Here is a 23,589-nt window from a genome sequence, read left to right as displayed (position 1 = left end):
CCCATGAAGTCAAAATCTAGCAGAAGTAGTGATGGCTAAAAGTATTTGGCCGTAAAGCAGAACTTCTCTGCACCCCCCATTCCTTCATCTCAGCTGTCTATCCATGCAATACCTGACTCTATCACCTAGCACAGACTAAATTATCTCTCTGGAAGTAGAAAGAAATTAAAATTTAACTCCGTCTTGGTGAGTTACTGGCATGTTGCCTTCTGTAACACTTAGTCTGCTTACCTGAATTTCTCAGGGCGGGAGCCATTGTGGACGCTCTACATGGTGGAGAGCCAGCTTCAAGCTCCCTTTCCCGGGGATCTAGGATGTTTCAGATTGGATTCATGCAGTGATCTTGAGAAGCTGTACAAACAACCAGGTCTTGGGTCTTGAGTTGGCAGTATCTTCTTACAGACTAGCTGAGTCTCATTTGTTCTTTTGCTCATCTCTATAATAGGTCCTAGATGATAAAACTCTTTCCACTGACTGAGGGCCCACAAAGCACAGCCATGTTTCAGGCTATGAGTAGCAAATATATGGAAATTATGACTATAATCAATTTCCTTTCCCTCTTCCTTCTTGTTTACCTTTATATGAGTGTTCCTACAGGGTGCATCCTTTACACGTCTCTTTCTTAGTCATTTTCCCCTAATTAATTCCCTTGTTAAATATAAAGTGTGCATTAGCCTAGACTAATGTCTTCCTTTGTGTCTAAGGAAAGAGGAATTTATTACCTTTACATATTGACTCAAGCTGCATAATCACAACTCATTTGTTTAAAGCTCTCTTCCTTTACACACCTTGCTGGAATTTGGGCCCCAAGCAACTGTCAAGAGTCTCACCTGCCTCTCATCAGTCTGATATGGAGTCAGGTGTTTGCACATATAATTGGCTGAAGAACTGACTGCATTCACATGGAAACCCATCTTTTCCTTCATATAATGTTTTCTGTGTTCACACCATGAAATTGTGGAGAGGCTCAAGTGGAGCTGCCCAATTTGTGGAGAGAACATGCTGACATTTTAAGGGACAGAACAGAGGTGTCAAAAATCTGCAGGCATAAAATCTACATATGTGTTGGCAAACTGGCAATCTGCTCCTTTCTAATTATGTTGTTCCTGTGAGGAATTAGCACAGAAAGAGACTTTAGCGTATCCCAGGGGAGAGAGCCTGAGTTGGCTATAAGAGGGTAGAACATGAGGTATAATTATCTGATATGGCAGCAAGTGTATGTGTGTAGTGGTATGGGGTACGGGAGGGGGCTTTGTTAGAATAGATTAGAGCATGGCTTTCAAAGTGTGGCCTTGGGAGCCAGCAGCAGCTCTGGGAAGTTGTTACAAATGCAAATTTCTACTCCAAGACCTTCTGGATTACAAACTCTGATGTAGGCCCTCTGTAAGATTTGTGTGTAGTTTAAATTTGAGAAACTGTAATGCAGCTGACTTTTTTTTTCTTCCTGGGTAGAAAGTAACATTGATTTTCCCACTGAGGGAAAATTTGATACTGTTAAAAATGTGGTAGAGCTGGTGGAATAATGCGTGCCTATAATCCCAGAGCTCCTGAAGCTGAGGCAGGACTATACTTTGAGACCCTGCCTCTAAACTGTAGCAACATCAAAAAACAGTATGTGCTTTAATCCCAGCACTGGGGAGACAGAGGCATGCAGACCTCTGAGTTTGAGGCCAGCCTGGTCTACATAGTGAGTTCCAGTCCAGGCAGGGTTGCATAGTGACACCTTGTCTCAAAAACAAGCAAACAAACAAACAAAAAATACCAATATAATCTTGTAAATAATGCCTAGAAGGGATTTCATATTTTGGTGATACTGTCAAACAATTGTCCTATGTAACCAGTCCTCATGGGCTCAGGCTGCTCAGGAGAGATTCTCCTCTCCTCCTCCTTTGGTCTCACTGACTTTATTCTACAGTGCCTGGTACTTAGATTATTGAGCCAGAGGATCATGGCGTGTATCTGAGCTTTGCCTCTTAGTGGTCTGGTGGCTCTGGGGAGGATACACATTCCCTCTGAGGACAGTAATATTAATAATGCTTCTTGTCATCTCATTTGTTTTTTATGTGAACTAGCAAAACCCACTTATGTGATTCCACTCCTTATTGCTGATGTAACCTAACAGTACTTCCCAGGAAAACTTACTAACTCACATTTCTGGAGGTTTGGAGCGTGATGGTGGCATCTGTCTGGCTCTGGTGCGAAGTCTCTGGCTGCATCACAACATAACAGCATCATGGTGGAAGTACCTGCCAGACTTGGTTTTCTTACAGTGACAAGGACTTCTAGGAACTCACCTGGTCAGGGAGGAGTTTTCATAACCCTCCCAAGAGCAATGCTCCCAGTGACCTATCAGCCTCCTACTAGGATTCCCCTTTTAAAGGTTCCCTCAGGTCTCAACATAACCACACTGAGGACTAAATTTTCAACACAAACTTTTGGAGAAATATGGAAACCATACCCAAATAATAGTAACATTGTTCTGGGAAATATAGAATTTATTGGGTTGGCAGCTTTTTTTTTTTGGACGTCAATTTACTAATTACTAGTTAAAATATATGTGGAGATACAAGTTATCATTAAAGAATGGAACTCATTCTGTGTTTGGGCTTGTTAATGTGTATAACATAGAGTCCCCCAAAGTACCGCCTTTTCCTTACTTGGTCAGTATGATGGTTTAAATGAAAATGTCCCCCATAGGCTAAAGTATTTGGTGATTTTGTCCCCAGATGATGGCGCTGTTTGGGGAGGTTTTAGAAGGTGTGGCTATCCTGGAGGAAGCACGTCACTGGGGGTGGGCTTAGAGAGTTCTTAAGCTTTGGCAGACCTCCAGTTGCTCTCTTGCTTCCTGTACTTACGTGATGATGTGAGAGCTTAGCTTCTGCTGTTCATGCTCCAGCCACCTCCTGCCACCATGCCTCCCTGCCATGACGGACTGTATTTCCCCTGGAACTGTAAGCTCAAATAAACTCTTCCTTCTATAAATTGCTTCGGTCAATGTTTCTATCACAGCAACAGAAAAGTGACTAATAAAGTCAATCTCTGACATTTATCCTAGTTTTATACCCTTTGCATCTGTCCTTTAAAGTCTGGTCAGAAGGGCTTTCTTCTCTTTTGTTGCTTTTCAAAGATCTGAATTTCCTGCTCCTCCTTACCATGGCAGAGTAGAGAGAACCCAGTGCGCTGCATCCTTGAGTTTCTTCTGAAATAACCTACAGCTTATTTCATGGTAATAAAGTATAATTACCCGTCACAGTGAAGTAAATAACATTAACAAATGCCTTAGATTAGTTTCCGAAAAGCAAACCACTCTAAAATCATGTCAGGGGAAAAAAGGATAGAGTCCCCAAATTAGGGACTGAACATAAAAGGGTAGTTATGAGGAAAAAAAAAAATCCCAATAAACTACCCAGCCCTCACTGAAGCTCACTGGACAATATAGGTCATACCTCAACATTGTCCCCATCAGGACAAGGATGAAGGAGTGGACACAGGCCTCCCAAGCATCATTGACTAGTTATTGGTAAAAGGCTGCCTCTAACTAGGGGGAAGGGAATTTGATTCCCAGACTGCTTGCTCCCTGTGTACAGTGGAAAATGGGTGCCAGCATGCTGGGGGATTGTCCTTTGGGAATTGTGGAATGTATGCATGGGAGCTTAGGTTTGCTGAAGACCAAGGTTCTGGAGCTGTGGAGATGGCTCAGTGGGAAAGTGCTTGGTGCACAAGCTTGAGGACCTGAGTTTGGATCCCCGCCCCCATGTTTCCACATGTTGAATGTGACAGCATTGTGTCTGTGATTCCTGGACCGGGAAGGGTGAAGGAGGAGACAGATGGATTTGTGGGGCTCCCTGGACAGTCAGTCTTCTGGCCCCTATTAGTGTCCTTATGGGAGAGCATACCCACCCATGCACACATACCCCCCCCCCACTGTGGAGCTGTCTTTTATAATAGTACTAAGGAAAACTCTGAAGTCCTTATGTTTCAAGCTCCTGCATAAAGCCTTGTGTTCCCACAGGCAATACTCTTGTCTTACGTTTCTGTGCGCACAGGGCTCTTCTTCTCATGTAGACCCCTTCTTCAGTCAGGAAATTGCTCCCTAAAGGCACAGTTAGGGCTGGCAGTGGCCAAGAGCTGTGGCCTTTCAGCCTCAAGTGGGTAATTTACTTCTTAGGGAATCTGAAATGTTGACTCTTATCTCAATTTCCTCCTGGGCTCTGCACCAGCATCACCAAAGGGCATCCCCAGCCACACTTTTCCTCTTGGTGCCAGAGTTGTGAAATTTGCCTAACGCATGTACTTAATCATGAGGAAAATGGGGATCCTTACAAAACTGTAATTGAATAAGGCCATTTGAAAGTCGTCATTTTGGGGACATTTTCAGTAGAAGCTTTCAATATAACTTTCTGTTAGTATGGGAGGCTTTGGTTTGTTTAATTTTGGGTTTGTTGCTTCCCTTTGCTGTTACGTACAGAGTTTGCAGCATGAACATTATGGAACAGAATGAACATTCTTTGCGGTTCAGCAGGTTTATGGAGACCTGTTCCCGTTTTCACATATGCAGCCTTTTCAGGAAAACATTTCTACCAGCCACATGAGCAAACTCAGGCAAAAGAAAACTCTTCCTTTGGCTGGTTTCAACATTTTGCATCCTAATAAATTCATAGTGGAACTAATCCAGCTGTCTTCTTGCATAATATAAGGTTTGAAGAGGACTGCTACTATTCATGGCTATGTAATAGTTTATGTTATACTGCGTGGAGTCATATTGTTATAAACATGAAAGCAGCTGGCAATAAATGACTTTATGACAGCTATTTCAAAGGTATAATGAAGAAAACAAAAAGATACCCAGTTATTGCTTATAATTATAGTACCTAGATGAGTTCCATGGTGTGCTCTAAACTCTGCTCTGGCCATTTCCATGAGATCTTATACATAGTCTCCTATAGGTGACATTGAACTCCAACTTATTTAGCAGTGGGTATGCAATGTGCACCAATCAAAGAACTGCTTTTAAAGGGACAGTCTTCCTTTGGTATATTCATATATATGACAGAAAGAAGAAGAATTATTGATTCTATTTTTGAAGGTATTTCACAATGAAAACAACATTTAGGGAGCAGTTTGTAGTGTTTTCAAAAACTTAAAGTGCATTTCTTTTAATATTGAGGATAAATGTGCTAGTTTTATTTCTAGAAATGGCCCCCAGTTTAGTACATTAAGTACAGCACTGAGAGTATTTATTATTGCTGTGTTATGTGCTTTATTATAGAAAAAATACAATCTATATGTTTGTCAGGGTGGAAAGATAAATAATCCTATGCCACAGAATCATATGCAGCCATTACAATCATGAGCCAGATCAACACATATTAATACTGAAAGATTCTCAATACCTAGAATATAAACACCATAATTCAAGATCACAGAACACAATATATATTCCAAATGATATGTGAAAATACTATGACTATGTTTGTATATATCATATAGCAGAATCATATATTCATTTATCTACTCAACATGCATTTATTGAGTTTCAGACACTATACAACAGTAAACAAAACTAAGGTTTTCATGAGAACTTGTATCTGCAGCATGGTAGGATGAGAGCAGGGTTGGGAAAAGAAGTTGGGAAAGCAAAGAAAAGCCTTGTGTCCTGTGGTGACAGGAACTGAAGTAGATACACAGCAGGGGAAGTGAATAGACAGTGATTAGCTGAAGGCTGTTGGGGTAGCATTTGATTAGAGATCTAAAAAGAGCAAGGGAGAAATCTCTGCAGATATTTGGGAAAGGGAGGGCTCACAGAGGAGACAGCAAGGTCAAAGGCCCACAAGCAACATCATGCTTTGTGCACTTGAAAATCAGAGGACAGGGTCCCGGAAGATGGTGAGCAGTAGGAAAACGGACGAAGGAAGGGTTGAAGCAAAACCCTTGGCCTTGGAGCCATGGTAGGCCTCTGAATTGAACTGAAGTGTGATAAGAAGTGATGAGATGAGGAAAGAAAAGGACCTTGTGAGTACAAATGACAAGGGTGGAAGGATGCCCACAGTACTGTCGGTAATGATGCTTCGTGGTCTAATCCTCTTTCAAAGACCCCACTTTCAAATTCTATCGAGGTGGATTTCAGCCAGTGAATTGGGAATGGGTACAAGCATTTAGTCCTGAGTATTACCGTAGTGAAGTCTCGTAGTCAGCTGAGGTACTGTAACAAATAATTATAGATTATGTGGTTTAAATATTTATTTCTCTCTCTTGAGGCTAAGTCTGAGACTGGGGTACTACTAAGCTTGGGTTATGATAAGGGACCCTTTCCATCTACAGCCAGCCAATTTTTCCTTGTGTCTCCACATAGTGAAGTGTAGAGCTAGCTAGACTTGCTACGAAGGTCTAAGTTTCTGCTTATGAAGGTGCTTATTTCCTTCATGAGAGTTCTGCTGTCATGATTGAGTTGCCTCCCAAAGGCCCTACCTCCAAACACCATTGCAGTGGGACTCTGACTTCAATGCATGAATTTGGAGGTGAGGCATGGGTGGGGCCAAACATCCAGGTCACTGCAGAAGAAATGCAAAATTACATGATAAAGGATGTGGATAGAAGGAAGAATAAAGATTCACTCAGGCACAACAATGGAGATTATGTATATAATAATCATGTATAGATAGTATATTTAAAAGGGCAAGGCTAATCAGTTTGCCATCTCAAAATGTCTTATATACTAGAGTCACCCAAAGATGTTCAGAAGTCGTAGGGGCTTGGAAGAATCTGTTAGTGGAGCACATGCTAAGCACTGGATTAACACTGTTCTTGAGAGTACAGAGGGAAATACCAAAGTTCTCTACCTCCTAGGTAGAGATTGTATGGCATAATCCTTTCTGCTGATAACCAGCATCTAAGGATGTAGATTGGCACTCTGAATTCCATTGTGTCTAAGACATGTTTGCTCATATTCCAACTTTTTCAAAGGCATCTTACATCCTGGATACTTTACAGTAAAGTGTAATTGGTGTGTCCAACCTGCAGTCCATGTGCCACACCTGCCCAAGATAGCTATGAACATGGCTCAATACAAAATCAAACTTATTATTTTGATATTCTTTTGGGGGGGAGGGCGGGTAATCTCAGTTGCAGGATTCTCAAGCTGAATGTTGTAGATAACAATATCATATTCCCATGTCAAAGGGATAGCCACACCTGCCAAAGAGAGACATGCTTTTGAGATTTATCTAAAATTAGAAACACCAACTTCAGTAAGTATGCAATAAAATCCTAAATTATAAGTGAATGAATTTTATTCTAAGTTACAGAGCTTTCTCTTTCCTAGGAGCACACAGAGTAAGACCAAACATTGATGTTTCCTGTAAATGACAACTTCCTCAATTCAGTGTAACATGATGTGTAATTAAAAACACAAGTAGAAGGTATACTGGATAGTATTATTTGCTTACAAATAATGAGAAATTTACCCAAAACTGACTGAACCATAAAGTTTGAATGTTGGCTCAGCAACTGAAAGATATTCAAAGCTGGGAACGTTTTGTAGTTAATTTACTGCAACCGCTCACTGATATCAGATCGTTCCATCTGTTTATCCTCATGGCTAAAAGATGCTGTATGCTGCTTACTTGGACCAATGAACACTGTTCTTTGCAGCTGAGAATGGATCAGTCCTACCCAGATTGCATGACTGATGCACAAGAGTGGGTGGTTTGGCCATGGATGAGGATGAAAGAAAAATTCCCTCTGTTCTCATCAAAGGTCAGGAAAAATCAAGGACCAAATAGGAAGGGTTCTGGTCGGGGATCAGAGGCAGTGTCGGGGTCAAGCTGAGAAAGCTCAGGGGCTTCTTTTTTTGTCCTTCAGTTACTGAGACAGAAAAATAAGAAATGGAGGCATACACAGAAGAGAATGGGAGACAGAGTCTACAGACTTGATGGTTCTAGTCCTTTTCTAAGTGCTTGAAACCAGCCTGCTGCGTTAAGGAAGCAATTTCAAGCTGGTGGTCCAATCTATAAACAGTTCACTTTTTTCTCTCAAGAAGGCAAGCATATTCTGTTTTGAAAAAAATTAGCTAAAAGCCAAGTACTATGAAGTAAGTTTCTGTTGTTTTTGTGATCAGACCTGATTAGGATAGGGTCCTTTTGCTCCCAGAATTTTCTGGAAGGAGATTTTAGATCCTTACGAATTGGGCTGCTGATGTCATTTCCCAAATTCTATAGGTGACTGCTGAGTTAAATGCACTTCAAACAAACTAAAATAATTGGCCTGGGTTTTGGTCAATCTAACATCTCTCTATGAAGGAGGAGTTCTGAGCCAGGTGGTTAGAGTAAATGCAACTTTGAAATAAGGATGTCTTAGGCATCTCGTTTCTGGTGGCCCCATTGTAAGTTTAATAAGACAAAACACAATGTGTGTGCCACAAAATCCCTTGGTTGAGCTCTTGCTCTCTCTCTCTCTCTCTCTCTCTCTCTCTCTCCCTCTCCCTCTCCCTCCTCTCTGTCTCTGTCTGTCTCTGGTTCTGTCTCTGTCTCTCTGTGTCTCTTTGTCTCTGTCTCTATGTCTCTGTCTGTCTCTGTCTCTCTCTTCCTCTCTCTCTCTCTGTCTCTCTCTGTCTCTCTCTGCCTCTTCTCTCACTAAAAAGTGATTAATGGTGTAGATTTGGTTTAGATGAATTATATGCAAACTCATTTTATGTAAAATGAATTTTCCATGACATTATATTTCCATCTCTGCTTTATCAGTGCCTTTTTTGTTTGAGTTAACACAATAATATTATCAAAGTCATCCTCCATTACATTACCATTTGCCTTCACATTTAAGGCGACACTGTCATTTTCAGATGAAGCTATTTGTCCTTGTTAAAACAGAAAAGGCATTTGGTACATTCAGACTCAATTATAAAGCTACATGATTGATTCCAAGATAGAACCAGGGACCCAGGCCAATGAAAGCTGCCCTTATCCGCATAGTGAGTTCTTTTGCTAAATCTGATGGGAAAATGACTCATGTCAGTGGACTTGAGAGTGGAGGGCAGTTAATTCAGATGAATTCCCCAGGAAGCAGAGTCTGAGGCACAGCATATCAGATGTCTGCTAATAAATATTCCAGGATTGGCACCTGAGGAAGAGCAAGGAAAGACACTTCAGTGGGATGTAGGCCCAGTGCCAGACCCTGCTGATCCCATGCATAGCCCTCAGGCAAGAAAGGTCCTTCAGTATTATATTGAGGAAGCCAAGATAGCCAAGCATTTATGCCCTTTTTTGAACTGTTATTGGTGTGAGCTGCCCCAGGAGGGTCATGGCTCTAAGTGAGGTAGTTCCTTGTAGCGGAGGCCTTCCAGTAAAGGCTGTCCATTGAAGGCTGTCTGCTGAATGTATTCTAGAACAGTTATCCTCAAACACGAGTGATTTTCCCTTAGGGAATTTTTAATGGTAGCAGTGCTTTTTTATTGTCATAAATAGAGAAATATTACAGGCATCTAATGGGAAGTGTCCAAGACACTCCAAAAATGCACAGGACAGGCTTTAAAAACAAAGAATGTCTGGTGTAAAATATCAGTCATGCCAAGATAGGGAAGCTCTATTATAGGTCAGTAAGTACTTTGAAGCAACATAGCAGACATGTCTATGTCCACTCAAGGTGCTATCATTAGTCAAAGTTTGGCTAGAGAGAGACAGTGCTGTCTTCCTTGTTCTGCTTAATGTTCCAATAAATCTTCGAAGGCAGGTCTCATGGTTTCCTTTTGCTGATGAGGAAACTGACCCGTAGAGCAGTTCGCTAAACTTCCCTGTCAGTACTGGATTTGTATCTCCCAATGTGGGATATAATGTTGTGGTATTTTCTTTCGTCCCCTAGAAGGAGTTCAGAACATACTGCCCACAAATATATACTTCTAGAACAGCGACTATTCTGAGTTGGAGACACTTGCAAAGAGAGAGTACAAGGACAATCTGAGTTTCTTTCCTAGAAGCCTGAGATTCAAATGTGAGAGTCCTTCCTAGTGTCTAGGACAGGACGTTTAGGCCAAGGGACAAACAACGCATGTGACAAGACGCTGTTCTTTCTAGTCATGTCCCAGTTACTTATGCTTAGACAAGTGACTTGCCTTGTCATCTCTACAACTCGCTGTTCTTTGTCTGAATTAACAAGTGTTCAACTGAAAATACATTTTTTTTATTTCCTTCAATGCCACATAAAACTTAAGTAAATTTGTTGGATTTTCCCTGTTTGATATTTTTTGTCTGTTGCATGAGGACGCTTCATTGATGAGAGTTGAGAGATGTATTAGTATTTTCTCTACACCTTGTTCTACTATGTTCCACGAGCTTTAAGTGTAGAGTTTCCATTGTAGATATATCATTTAGGGTTGGGCTTTTTAATCTCTGTGTGTGACTAGTTGTGGAACTCTGTAATAGTCTCTCTGTTGCAAAAGAAGCTTCTCTGATGAGTGGTGCTTGGCAAACTTGTTTGTAAATATAAGGATCCTTATTTATCATATAGTAAGGAATTACATTTTCTAGGGATGTGATAGCTTTGGGGTTTTCTCTAAGATCTATGACCTCTCCAGTCATGTATATTTGGCTATGTTTACAGTACCACACATGAGTTTCCCCCCACTGAGTGGGCTTTAAGTCCAGTTACATAGCTGTTGGTTGCCCCCAAGATAAAAGGGCCACTACTCCACCAATATAGTTTGCCATACCAGTCATAGTTATGGTTATTAGACCTTCAAGCTGGGGTTGGACCATAGATTGATGTTTGCCCTTAGCAGCTTGCATAGTTTCTCCAAAATTATGAGAGCTACCTCTCTGAGGAGGTGGCTTCCAGGTCAGTTCCATCTCCACTGCTCCAAATTCTGTGTCCAAAGTATGTCAGGTCTTCAGCAATAGGGTCTTACCTTCAAGTTCTTGGAGGCAATAAAGGGTTATGGCAATAGCTTGTGTGATTTTGGGAGTTCTTGGACTGCCATGGCCAATAACTCAAAGGGAGGTTTCTCCTGTCTGGCACTGTTTCTTGATAGGTGCTATCTTTTAATCTTTTTTGAGCTAATTATTGGACTTCTAGGATTTATTCTTTCTCTCTCTTTCATTTTTGTAAAATGCTGAGGATGAAACCCAGGGCATTGTATATATTTGTCAAACATCTCTGACTGAGCTACACTCCAAGAATTCCCCTAGGGTACTTGAGGTGCTAATAAGATCTGAAGCATGTCTCCAAATGAGTCAATTCACTCAATGACAAAGAACAATATTATGAAGTAGATTTTGAAAATACCATATTTTCACTACAGGCTTTCCCCGATGGCTTCCAGCTTTTACTCTCAGATCTTACTAGTGACCATTGTGAATATAGTAAGGACTCAGAATTCAGCAATTCAGACACAAACTAGAGAGCCACTTGTACAATTTGAGGCATGTCACTTCTATTGCACTTTGCATTTTAAGTGGGATTTTTTAGCTCAAGCCCCAGGAATTCCACTGGAGCAAACTGAACTGTGTTTGGAGAAAACTGATCTTGTGTTTAGAGAAAAAGAAAGTTTGAGAACTATTGCACCAAGCCATGGAAGGCCAGGGGATTTGACCTCTACTCTCTTGTGTCTAAAATACGATGAGAAATAAAATGCACTATACAGTAACTTAAAGCATTAAAAGAAAAATGACTGAGATGACTAGTTTTATTATTAATCTTAATAATAATGTTAATTATCAGGATCTATCACAGCTGTGCTTTTCAGATCCTAAGAAAGATTAAAAAAAAACTCTGTCATTAATCAAAATAACATCTCTAAGTTTGAATTTTTAAAATATTTTATTATTTTATGTGTATGTGTGTATTGCCTGCACGTGTATAAGTGCACCCATGTTGTGCAATGCCCATGGAGGTCAGAAGAAGGCATCAGATCCCCTGGAACTAGAGTTATGGACAATCGTTAGCCACCATATGAGCGAGTGCTGAAAATCAAACCCAGGTTCTCTGTAAGAGCAGCCAGTGTTCTTAACCACCGAGCCATCTCTCTAGCCCCTGTTGTGAAATTTTTACAATTTAAAAACTACAAAGAGTAGGAAGACTTGATTGGATTTACCCAGAAGTCTATTGGAAGGAGACATTTCTATACCTAGATCATATTACATACCTAGAAAACCTCATTTAAAGTAAAATATATATTTGTATTTGTACATTCATTTTTAAAAGTGAGAATCTTTAAATATTAACAAAATGTGGCGTGAGTTGTAATGTGTTAGTGTTTAAAGACTGGATCTTCCAAGCAAAAATATATATACTATATAAATTTATAATAAATTTTCTGTTATATAATTTGCATATAAGAATAAAATATGTAACATTCTCTATAAATTCTAGTTAACTAGTTGATTTTTACTGAATGCTTTAGGTGAATTTTACCAAAACTCTGTATGTGACCAGGATATAGTTTCAGTTGTGCTGTGAAAATGGAAGATGGCTATTGACTAATATTCCAGATTTCACATCACTAAAGCATTATTATGCAGCACAGAGTCAGGAAGAATGCTCATCACCATCTATCACAGAATCCCTCGCCCAAATGCATGTGAGAGACATAAATGATCTCAAGACACAGGAATAATAAAATGTGGTCAAGTAATTACAAAGGAAAAGTTCTGATTATTTGGTTATCTTTGTTCTGATATAATCTGTTTCATTATAGTTTAATGTAATTTCTTAATTATAATGGCTTAACGATTGGCTCACAAGATGCCTGGAAATTTAAGAGTCGATTCTTATGAGTTGTTGTAAGTATTCCAACTCATAGCTCTGAGCATAATATCATGAGTGAGTGGAAGCCATCCCATTATCCAACAAGATAGATGTTGGGATAGATGGTGCTGGACAGAGATGTTCTTTTAAAATTTACTGTTATTTTTGTCTTTCTTTTTTCCACAGGCATTTCCCTGCATTTCAACAGGCATTTATGGTAAGTGATTTAGCTTTTGATGATGTTTTTATTTTTTGTTGTTGTTCAATGGGTGGGGGTTGAAGGCTGGTTAACTGGAAAAATATGAGATCCTATCATGAATATATTTTGTTGTGACTCAAAGAGACTCAAAATGCAAGTCAAATCCCATTAAAAAATCCCAGAGGGTCATTCTGACGGTGTTGTGTTCTTGAATTTGGTTGCATTGTATGTTATATAAAATGATTTGACACATGGTGTCTCAAAGGCTTTTGTTAAGCAAACATTTTGTTCTAGTAAGATTAAACTATAATATTGTTTACTTTAATAAAGTCAGATTTTTCTCTCAGAAAATGCATAATGTGTGTCAACCCTAGCGCTATCGCTATTTTGTTGCAAATTACAAAGAAACATTAAAATGCACAAATGTGTATATCTGTTTCTTAACATTTTTAATATTCTAAGAAGTGAATGTTAATAAAAACAAGAATATTAATAACTGCCAAATATTTCTTCCCTAGTATTGATATGTTGTTTTAAGTAGCGAGTTTTTCACTTATAGATGGAAACAAAATCTTTTTAAATGATTTGTTTTCACTAGCCCAGAGCCCTGTAAAGGCCCCTCTACCTGCAACTCTTCTTTGCCCCTACCTTGTCGGGTTCCTGATGCCTTTTGTTTTCTAACGCTTTATGATAATGTAACTAGAAGGGAAAACAGAAAAGCAAAGAAAGATGAAAGGGGACTATAAAATAGGCTTCGGGGCTGGAGAGATGGCTCAGTGGTTAAGAACACAGGTTGTTCTTGCAGAAGACCCGGGTTCGAATCCCAGCACCCACATGGCAGCTAACAACTGTCCGTAATTCCAGTTCCAGGGGATCTGACGGCCTTGTCTGTCCTCTCAGGCACTGCACAACATGGGTGCACTGACCTACATGCAGGCAATACACTTATACACATAAAATAAAAATAATAAAATATTTTTTAAAATAGGATTCAAAATGAACAGTGAAAACCAAGTCAAAACTGAAGCAAATGATGGTCACTGTTCACCTTTGAGGGACAGAAATTCCTTCCTAGAGAGAGTAATATGGTTCAACATCTAGCAACTGGTTCAGTCTTCCCTTGTGAATGGAAGGAAAATAGTTATAACACTGGATAGGACAACAGGAGAATTTCACACGAGTTGGTTGGAAGGGCTGGGTACTACTTTTCTCATTGCTATGATGAAATACCTGACAAAAGGCAATATAAGGAAGGAAGCAGTTAGTTTGACTTCTGGTCTGAGGGTACAGTTTACCAATGTGAGAAAGATATGGTGGTGAGAAGACGAGACAGCTGGTCACACTAGATCCATAGTCAGGAAGCATAAAGAAATACATGCTGGTGCTTAATGGACATTCTCCTTTCTTCAGTCTGGGACCCCAGCCCATGAGGCAGTGCTGTGTACATTGAGGATGGGAGTTTCCTTTTCAGTTAAACCTTTATGGAAATACACTTATAGAGACACCCAGAGATGCATCTCCTAGTGATTCCAAACCCAGTCATGATGACAATCAAGATTTACTCTGAAGGCACTAGCAGGCAAATGTAGCAATTTTCTCAATGCTAAGCCAAAGAACACGCTTCTCAGCTCATGACCCGATCGCTCGTCTCCATCCTTTCTGTTTTGGGAAAAGTTTAAAGATGGTGCCTGAGATCCATGTTTAGTTTTAGCTCCATGACATCCTATTTTGCTAACTTTGAGGAAACCCCAGGTCTCTGTAGTTTATGGCCGTATTAGGCAATTTGAAAGTGACTTCCTGTGTCCCTTGTGAACTCACAGCTTTCTGATTAGTCCTTGGTGGTTTGTGTAGGACACATATTGTCAAATGGTTGCTTTCTTGCTTTTATTCAGAACCCCACAGGATTTGCTCCTTCTTTAACTGGATCAGTTTTTCTTTTATCTTTATTTCTTGAGTGTTGATATAGTATTGTGCACATGTAAAGGAAGTAGCCTTTGGCTACAACAGAAAAAAATTAAGAAGCTAGCACATGCACCCCAGGGGGTCAATGACCACAAGGAAACAGTCTTCCAGACAACTGGTCAGTTACTCATAGGAACTCACAGCAATGGTGACAACATGCACACGTCCCGTGCAAGCTCAAATCAGACAACATTCCAGCAGAGACATGGGGAAGTGGGTAAGAAACCCCAACTCAACCTAAGGAACTTTTGGTTATTGATGGCTTCTGGGAGGGGCAAAGACAGTGTCTTACAGGACTGGGACTCTTAATGGGCCCAGGGGATGGATCCATCCTGAAGGACATTTCGGGACACAAATCAGACACTATAGGAGATATATATATATATATATATATAAAATTGGGTAGGGGACAATGGAGAGAGGTTCACAGATAAGGAAGCACATCTAAATACCATCAAACTATATATATATATATAAAATGAAAATCACAAAAAATCATTTAAAAAGAAAATTCCCAATATTATGGCTTATAGTACAAGTAATTTTGAGCAAATTTCCAGAATAATATTTGGTTCCACTCCTTTTTCCTGCTTTGCAAAACATGATAGATTAATTTTTTTCTGAAATGCCAGTTGCGGTCTGTTTCCCATCTGCTCAGGAGCCTTTGATCACATTCTGAGATTTGCAGGGTCATGTTCACGCTTCCTAGCTTGAACAATGGGCACTTTCTATACTCACCTAAATGATGTCCTTTCAAAAAAGAGGGGGGAAAAAACACAACACACACACACACACACACACACACACACACGCTTATGTGTGAGAAATCCAACAAACCCTCACTTAGAGGGTTTACTCATATTTATATATGTCTTTGCAAGTTTAAATAAATAATTAATTTATAGCAGCTTTTGTTTGGTTTGTTTTGGTTTTGAGTTTTTGAAAAAAAAGCCTTACTGCATAGCCCAGGCTAACCTTGAACTTATGATCCTCCTGCCTCAGCCTCATGAGTACTTGAATTACAAGTATGTAGCATCACCAAGCCTGCAGCAGTTAATTCGTGTTTTGTTTTGTTTACATGGAAGTTATTCAGGTAACACTGCTCTGAACTCTGGGCTAGTATATTTTTCAGAACATTCTTCTATCATGGTACATCCTCTGTGACCCACATATGTTTTAACAAATTTGAGAACATACATATAACAAGGGCCAGTCTGTTCTAGTTTGCCTTCAATTGCTGTAACAAAGTACTCTAACCAATACCAACCCAGGGAGGAAATGGTTTACTTGGCTCATATTTCCTGGGTCACAGTTCATCAGGGAGCCCAAGGTAGGAACTCAGGGCAGGAACCTGGAGGCAGGAGCTGAAGCATAGGCCATGGAGGTTCATTGCTTACTGGCTAGCTCCCTGACCCTGCTTATACAATACAGGACCACCTGCTCAGGGGCGGCACTACCCACAATCATCTTGGCCCTCCCACATCACTCAACAATCAAGAAACTGCCCCACAGACATGGCCACAGGCCAGTCCAGTAGAGGAAAATCCCTGACTGAAGCTGCCTTTACCCAGGTATGTCAAATTGACAACTAAAGCTATCCAACACACAGTCCTAGGTCCATCCTTGTAATAATTCCTTTACAACACACACACACCAAAGCCATATGCACTATCCCCACCTCTGCTTTCTACCTCACACCTCTAACAGAACCACACGGTGCACGTGACAGGTTGCACTTTGATCTCTAGGAAGTTCCTATTGAGAATGCCAGCCCTTCTGACTCCTTACACTTCTTGAAACCTTTCTGCATTTGAACATGAGTTATTAAATGCTCCCTCTTGGTAAAATTTTGCTGATATATATTCACAGCCAGCTTCTTGTTGTTGTCGTTGTTGTTTGTTATTATTATTATTATTATTTATTATTATTATTATTATTATTATTATTAGTGCTTGGTCTCAAACCCAGGGAGCCTAGCTCTTGCCTATCAAGTGAGCTGTTCTCTCAGCATTTGGGCTTCAAGAGCAGCTATGTCGTCGTGCATATACTTTGCATTTGCCAGGCCTAGCACTCTGTCTAGAGAAGTTCAATAATTATCTGTTGTTGTTTATAACAATAATGATTGTAACCTAAACTGTTGTTTAATTGATGGTATAGAAAAAGGAATTTTTTTTTTTTCTGTCTTTTTGAGACAGGGTCTCCCTGTAGCCCCAGCTGTCCTGGAACTTGCGATATAGGCCAGGCTGGCCTTGATCTCACAAAGATCCATCTGCTTCTACCTCCCAAGTGCTGGAATCAAAGGCATGCGCCACCATGCCCGGCTAGAAAAAGGAATTTTTGATTGGCAAAATAACAGGCAGGGAAAGCTAATCAGTTTCTATTTTTCTTTCTTAATTTATTTATGTTTCTCTGATGTTTAAAACATAACCATTTTACATATCTATGTGATACAGTAAGGTGTTTTGATACATGTGTATATTGTACAGTGTTAAAATCAGGGTATGTGCAACTGTCATCCCAAGTGTGTTTATGATTAAAACATTCAAAATCATTTCTCCTTGCATTTTGAAAGTTGTGGTACTTTGCCATTATCTACAGTCACCCTGCCCATGTAGTATTTTCTTAATGGGTGAACAGCTCTATTCTAGGGAAAAATGAATGTGTTTCTAAAAAGCATTCTCAAACTGGAAATGGTATTTTGGGGCATGGCAGGTCATATACCAACACAGAACTTGTTTATTTGAGAGCTGAATATGGTGGCATACTTCACTGAAGCAGAAATTCTTTGTGGTTTATTACGGCTGCTGGGACAATGGTTTAGTGGGGGGATATAAGCCAGCCAGCTGGTCTGTTGTGACTTCTCACATACCCTAGCCTGCCTATTCCTTCTGCAACTGTCATTTTTCAACCACCCATTTGCTTTGGGTTTACCTTCACATGTATATTTTTGGCATGCAAACTTGCTCCCACTGTTGGTTTTGAGTCTAGCAGAACTATGTTTTGCAAAAGTTTAGTTAACTGCCAAGAAACTCTTGGTACCCAAGTAACTTCAGCAGATTCCATTTCACGGACACTCAAAAAACACTGCCACATTCCAGGTGTGTCTGCAGGACCTGGCTCACCCCAGTTCGCGGGGGCCTTATGGCCACAGCTGAAGCTACCCCCAGCCCAGCTTTCCTCCTTTCCCTCAGCTTTGTGGATGCAAATCCTGGCATACAGCAAAGCCAGCTGAGGACATAGACTGACAGCTGTCCACCTCGTGACTCAACCTGATTTAAGGAGCCTACATGATTGGAACAGGCCCTGCCTCCTTTGAAGTTTCCCTGGAGGAAGAGTCAGACTTTTGCACAGTGCCTTTCAGGGCTACCTGACTGCTTCAGTAGGTTCCCAGGCTGCCTGGGGCCCCAGACTGCCTGCTTGCACTCAGACTGTAAAGCCTCATTTAGTAACGCACTAAAGAAAGGCCAGTGTTACTTTTGGAAAAAAGAATAGATCCAGGTGAGGCTTACAGGGTATCTGAGCCTCCAGATGCCTGTTAAACATTTGATTTGACCTCCACAGTCTCAGAGGGGCAGGTCTGAACTTCCCTGATGGACTTTTCAGACCTGGTGCGTGCCTTCTGCCCTTTGAGCCCCATTTGGATTCCTTGTTGCTAACAAGTTTAACAACAACAAAAAAAGGCTAGACATGATACAGCACAAAGGAATTTTTACTAGAAGTGAATGGCAAAAGTAATTTTAGTTTATTTTATGAGAATCACTAGAGTTTAAAAGATATGGAGTCCAGGGAAACAGGGTATCTTGTTGAGTATGTGGAAATTGAGAAAATAGTCTCTCTTGAGAAAAAGAAAGAAATATTTGAAGTGTGCTTTCCATGTACAATGTGGCAATTTTAGAGAGGAAGGAATTTCAGACAATGAGTTATTGGCTAAGAATCCGGGGGGAAAAAAGTAAGTGCTATATAACTTTGCTGCTGTCGCTTATATATTTACTGATTGTATTTGTTAACCAGTGTGAAAGAACTATTTCTGTCAAGTGTCTGATTTTCTCACTAGTTTCTACTCAGTGCTGCTGGGCCAAACTTTCTTTTTTTTTTTAATTTATTTTAATTTTAATTTTATGTGTATGAGTGTTACGCCAACATGCATATAAATACACCTGTGTCATGCAATGCCTGTGAAAGCCAGAAGCAAGAGTCAGATCCCTTGGAACACGAATTAGGGACAATTGTTAGTCACCATTTGGGTGCTGGGATTCGAAACAGGCTCCTCTACAAGAATGGCCAGTACTCTTAACCACTGAGCCATCTCTCCAGCCCCTGGGCCAAACTTGGTAACTGCAGGACCTTGGCATTCAGGTTCATTCTTCTGTTCCTGATGGTCACAAAGGGAAGCTGCCTGCTGTTTTGTTAACCTTTTGTGCACACAGCAAACATTCTTTATCAGTACATCTGTCTAAAGTGACACACATGACTTGGAAGGAAATGAATCTACTCCCCATGTCCCATGCTCAGGGCATGCCTGCCTCTGTCGGCTTTACATGCTGGCAGATTAGAGAATGTGTGGCAACCATTGCTGCGAAATTCTGGGATAGCTGGGATAGTTCTTTCACGTAATGTGTTTGGAACCAGAGGAAAAATGACAAAAGCCCGTGCCCTGCTTTCATCTCCCAGCCCTCCCTGCACTTCTTGCTTTCTTCTTTTCCCTTTGATATCTCCATTTGCTTTGAACCCTTCCTTTCAGGTGGTCTAACAATGACTCTTTTCCCGCTCATAAAAATTGCTTTCTGGCATGCTATGATTTTTATCCTTGTCAAATTATATCCACCATAAGAGACATTATCACTCCTGGCAATCCCTGAGTTAATCACTGGCCCTCAAAGCAAAGTAGCATTAGATCCGGTGTATCTTACTTCCCTTGAGAAAACATGGTGCTGATGCCAACCCCATCTCAATTTTGCCACATTTGAATATTGTTCTTGGAGCCGACCCTGATGAGGTAGTAGGAAAAGAGCTTGAGACAGCAAAATCCTGACTATTAAATTGTTTCTAACCCTCTGTGGGTTTATGACTTGAATAGACAATTTCAGCCAGTTATACTTAGACACATTCATGTTTACGTATACATCCCACAAAACATGCTATAATCTTTTGCAATTCTTCTCTTTTGCAATTTCTCAACTGCATGGGTCTTTAAATTTAAAAAGACACCCAGTTGCCTGGTGTAGTGGCACAGTCCTTTAATCCCAGCACTCAGGAGGAGGTAGATCTCTGTGAGATCAAGGCCAGCCTGATCTACATACTGAGTTCCAGGCTAGCTGGGGCTACACGGAGACTCTGTCTCAAAAAACAACAAAAAAGGCACCAATCTAAGAAACCCAAAGTAAGACACATTCTTTGTGTTGGAAAATACTTTCAAGTATCTAGCACAGATATTTGCTAGTTCACTGTACATTAAAAAGGCAACAGTAAGTATGGGGAGGGACAAGTAACACTAAAGGCCTTTAGAAAAAGCCATATAGAAACCTACCACTCTAGAAGCTTCTTAAAATATATACATATACATTATATATAAGAGGAGTTACCCTATAGGAGGGGACATCATAGACTAACAAAACAAAGAAAGAAACCTCAAAGCTAAGAATAGACTCCCTCTCTAGAAGCTGCTGATCAGGAGTCCCATGGACCCTCAAATAATGTTGGCCATTGTTTCTGCTCTTTGGCTACCCACCAGAACTAGATTTTATGACCCTATTACTGAAGATACTACATGCATGCATTGTAGAACAAGCAGGGAGAAATCAAGCCGGTGCTGACCTCAGAGCCTCATTTTTGTCTGCTAGCTTTCATGGTACTGGAAGGTGCTATGCATGCCACTGGAGGAGAAAAAATAATCATCAACCTTACCCAGCTATAGCTCCTTGTTCTAGTTTGTTTCTCCATTGCTGTGAGAAAATACTCTGACCAATACCAACTTGGGGAGGAAAGGGTTTATTTTATCTTACATCTCCTGGGTCACAGTTTATCAGGGAGCCCAAGGTAGGAACTCAGGGCAGGAACCTGGAAGCAGGAGCTGCAGCACAGGCCATGGAGGAACTCTGCTCACTAGCTTGTTCCCTGGCCCCTCCCTGCTCAGCCTGCTTTCTTATGCAACACAGGCCCACCTGCCCAGGGGGTGGCACCACCCACACTGGGCTGGGCTCTCCCACATCACTCATCAAGAGGATGTCCCATAGATATGGCCACAGGCCAGTCCAATAGAGGAAATTCCCCAAGTGAGGCTCCCTCAACCCAAGTGTGTCAAGTTGACACTAAAGCTATGCAGCACACTCCTGTAAAGAGCAACAACAACCTGGTAAGATATGCACACTGGACCAATAGTGGCACGAATATGGGAGTAACCAATCACTCTCTAATTGGATTTAAGGTCCATTTCATAGGCTGGAGCCCATATCTGATATTGATAGCAGGGTTAGAAACCTGAAGCTGGTTAGGCCACTGACCATAGGGAAGAGCCTAATATTAATATTCTGATAAATAGATACAGTAGTGTAGTGGCTTCTAATGACTTATTGTTATACCCATGGATTAGTGCATCTCTCAGCTTTGACCTTCTTTATGCAGCTGATAGTGATCAACACAGATTCCCACAATTGACCAATGTGCAGAGAGCAAGAGGCTACAGAGTACTTATCCCTGAATAAGACATCTATATCAAACTTCTGTCCTCCAAGGCTCAGGGTTCATTGTGAAAGAGGGGCAGAAAAACTGTAAGAACCGAAAGTGGTGGATGACCAGAAGGAAGCAGAGTTTTCCAGACAGCTGGTCAGTTAATCATATGAACTCGCAGCATTGTTGACAGCATGCACAAGTCCCATACAAGCTCAAACCAGATAAAATCCCAGCATAAGCATGTGGAAATGGGCAAGAAAACCCCAACTCACTCTAAGGAACTTTTGGGAACTGATGGCTGTTAGGATGGGGAGAGAAAATTTCTTACAAGAATGGGACACTTGGTAGTTTAACCAGGATCCAATGGATGGATGGACCCACATTGAAGGACAATTGGGGAAACAACTTAGACTTTAGAAACCTTGAGATTTAAATATATATATATATTACATTAACTTGTTGAGGAGCATAACGGGAGGTGTGGATAGGGGAGGTGATCTAATACTATCAAATTATACTGTATGAAAATCAGAAAAACTCAAAACTACATTGTGTGAAATTCTCAAAGAATCAATAAAATGTTATTTTTAAACAAAGGGAGCAAATACAATCCCATGGGCAGGACTCTCCCGGGAATCCTTGGAAGCTTAGTTTTGTGAATGATAACACAGTGAGATGCTGGCCAGTCTCACCGGTGTTCTGTTCAAACAGAACAATTTGGGGACTTAATTAAAAATCGGTATCTCAAAGCCCTTTTCTGACTATTTCTGAGGTTTGAGTGTGTACTGCCTTGCAACTGTGTCAAGATGAAACCTGACTAAACCTTAAAAGAAACAATGAGTTCCAAGCCAGCCTCTTCTTAGATGCTGCCGTGTGTTATTATGTTGCATTTTATTTGAAAATGAATTTACTTATAGAAGAAACAGAACAGTAAGACACTTTTTTAAAGACCCTTTTCTGACTATTTCTGAGGTTTGAGTGTGTACTGCCTTGCAACTGTGTCAAGATGAAACCTGACTAAACCTTAAAAGAAACAATGAGTTCCAAGCCAGCCTCTTCTTAGATGCTGCCGTGTGTTATTATGTTGCATTTTATTTGAAAATGAATTTACTTATAGAAGAAACAGAACAGTAAGACACTTTTTTAAAGATCTTTTTGAGACAGGGTCTCCCTGTAGCCCCAGCTGTCCTGGATCTTACTATGTAGACCAGGCTGGCCTTGAACTCACAAAGACCCCCCTGCCTCTGCCTCCCAAGTGCTGGGATTAAATGTGTGCACCACCATGCCCGGCAATGCAATATCTTTAGTTCTATAGAAGAAAAGTTGTTAATTTGGTCTTGATGGCATGATTGAAAAATGAAAATAAAATTTTCTGACATTGAAAAAGGAAATATATATATATATATTCCAGACACTTAGAAAAACAGGGACACTATTAAGAAGTTGTTCCTAAGGAATTGTTTGGGGCATTTGAGGACTGACCCCACTTCAGTGTGTCACAGCAATAATCCCTCTGTGCCTAAGCATCTTTCTCACCTTATTCTGAATGACACTCCTTTACCTTGCTCCTTGGGCATACTTATATCTAAAAGATAAGTTTAAATAAACATAGTTGAGCTCTCCTGGAAAGAGATTTCAAAAATAATTCTCTGACACTTCTTAGAGAAGTTGAGTACATTTGTTTCTTCAGGACAGTGATTTTCATGACAAATCCTTTATTTAGCCAATGATTCTATTTTTAAGATTTATTTTGGAATCCATTTGAAGACAGCATATTAGGCTAAGCTAAGCTACTGTAAAAAGAGAGAGGGAGGGAGGGAGAGAGAGAAAGAGAGAGAGAGAGAGCATAATGCAGTGGTTTAGTGAATATAGGTGCTTATTTCCCTCTTTGCTAACAGCACCAAAGTAAGCATTCTGCTTGTGAGAGGATTTGTCCTCTTGACATTCAAGGAGCTAGAAATACACTGTAGAGCCAAGTATTTGCTTGGAAGACACTGCTGTACTGGCTTATCTACCCTGAATTATAT

General features: G+C 40.5%; 1 protein-coding gene across 1 annotated transcript in view; it reads left to right on the top strand.

Annotated features, from left to right (window-relative positions):
- Positions 1-23,589, top strand: part of Macrod2 (mono-ADP ribosylhydrolase 2) — a 2,130,377-nt gene that overhangs the window by 1,444,830 nt on the left and 661,958 nt on the right. Inside the window, exon 5 of the mRNA XM_029565754.1 lies at positions 12,919-12,949. The gene's annotated coding sequence lies outside the window, so the exon portion shown is untranslated. The remainder of the gene's footprint in view (positions 1-12,918; positions 12,950-23,589) is intronic.

The sequence above is a fragment of the Nannospalax galili genome, unplaced genomic scaffold, assembly GCF_000622305.1.
Source record: "Nannospalax galili isolate Female #2095 unplaced genomic scaffold, S.galili_v1.0 scaffold1118, whole genome shotgun sequence".
Classification (NCBI taxonomy): Eukaryota; Metazoa; Chordata; class Mammalia; order Rodentia; family Spalacidae; genus Nannospalax; species Nannospalax galili.
This window is presented reverse-complemented; position numbering and strand designations above follow the sequence as displayed.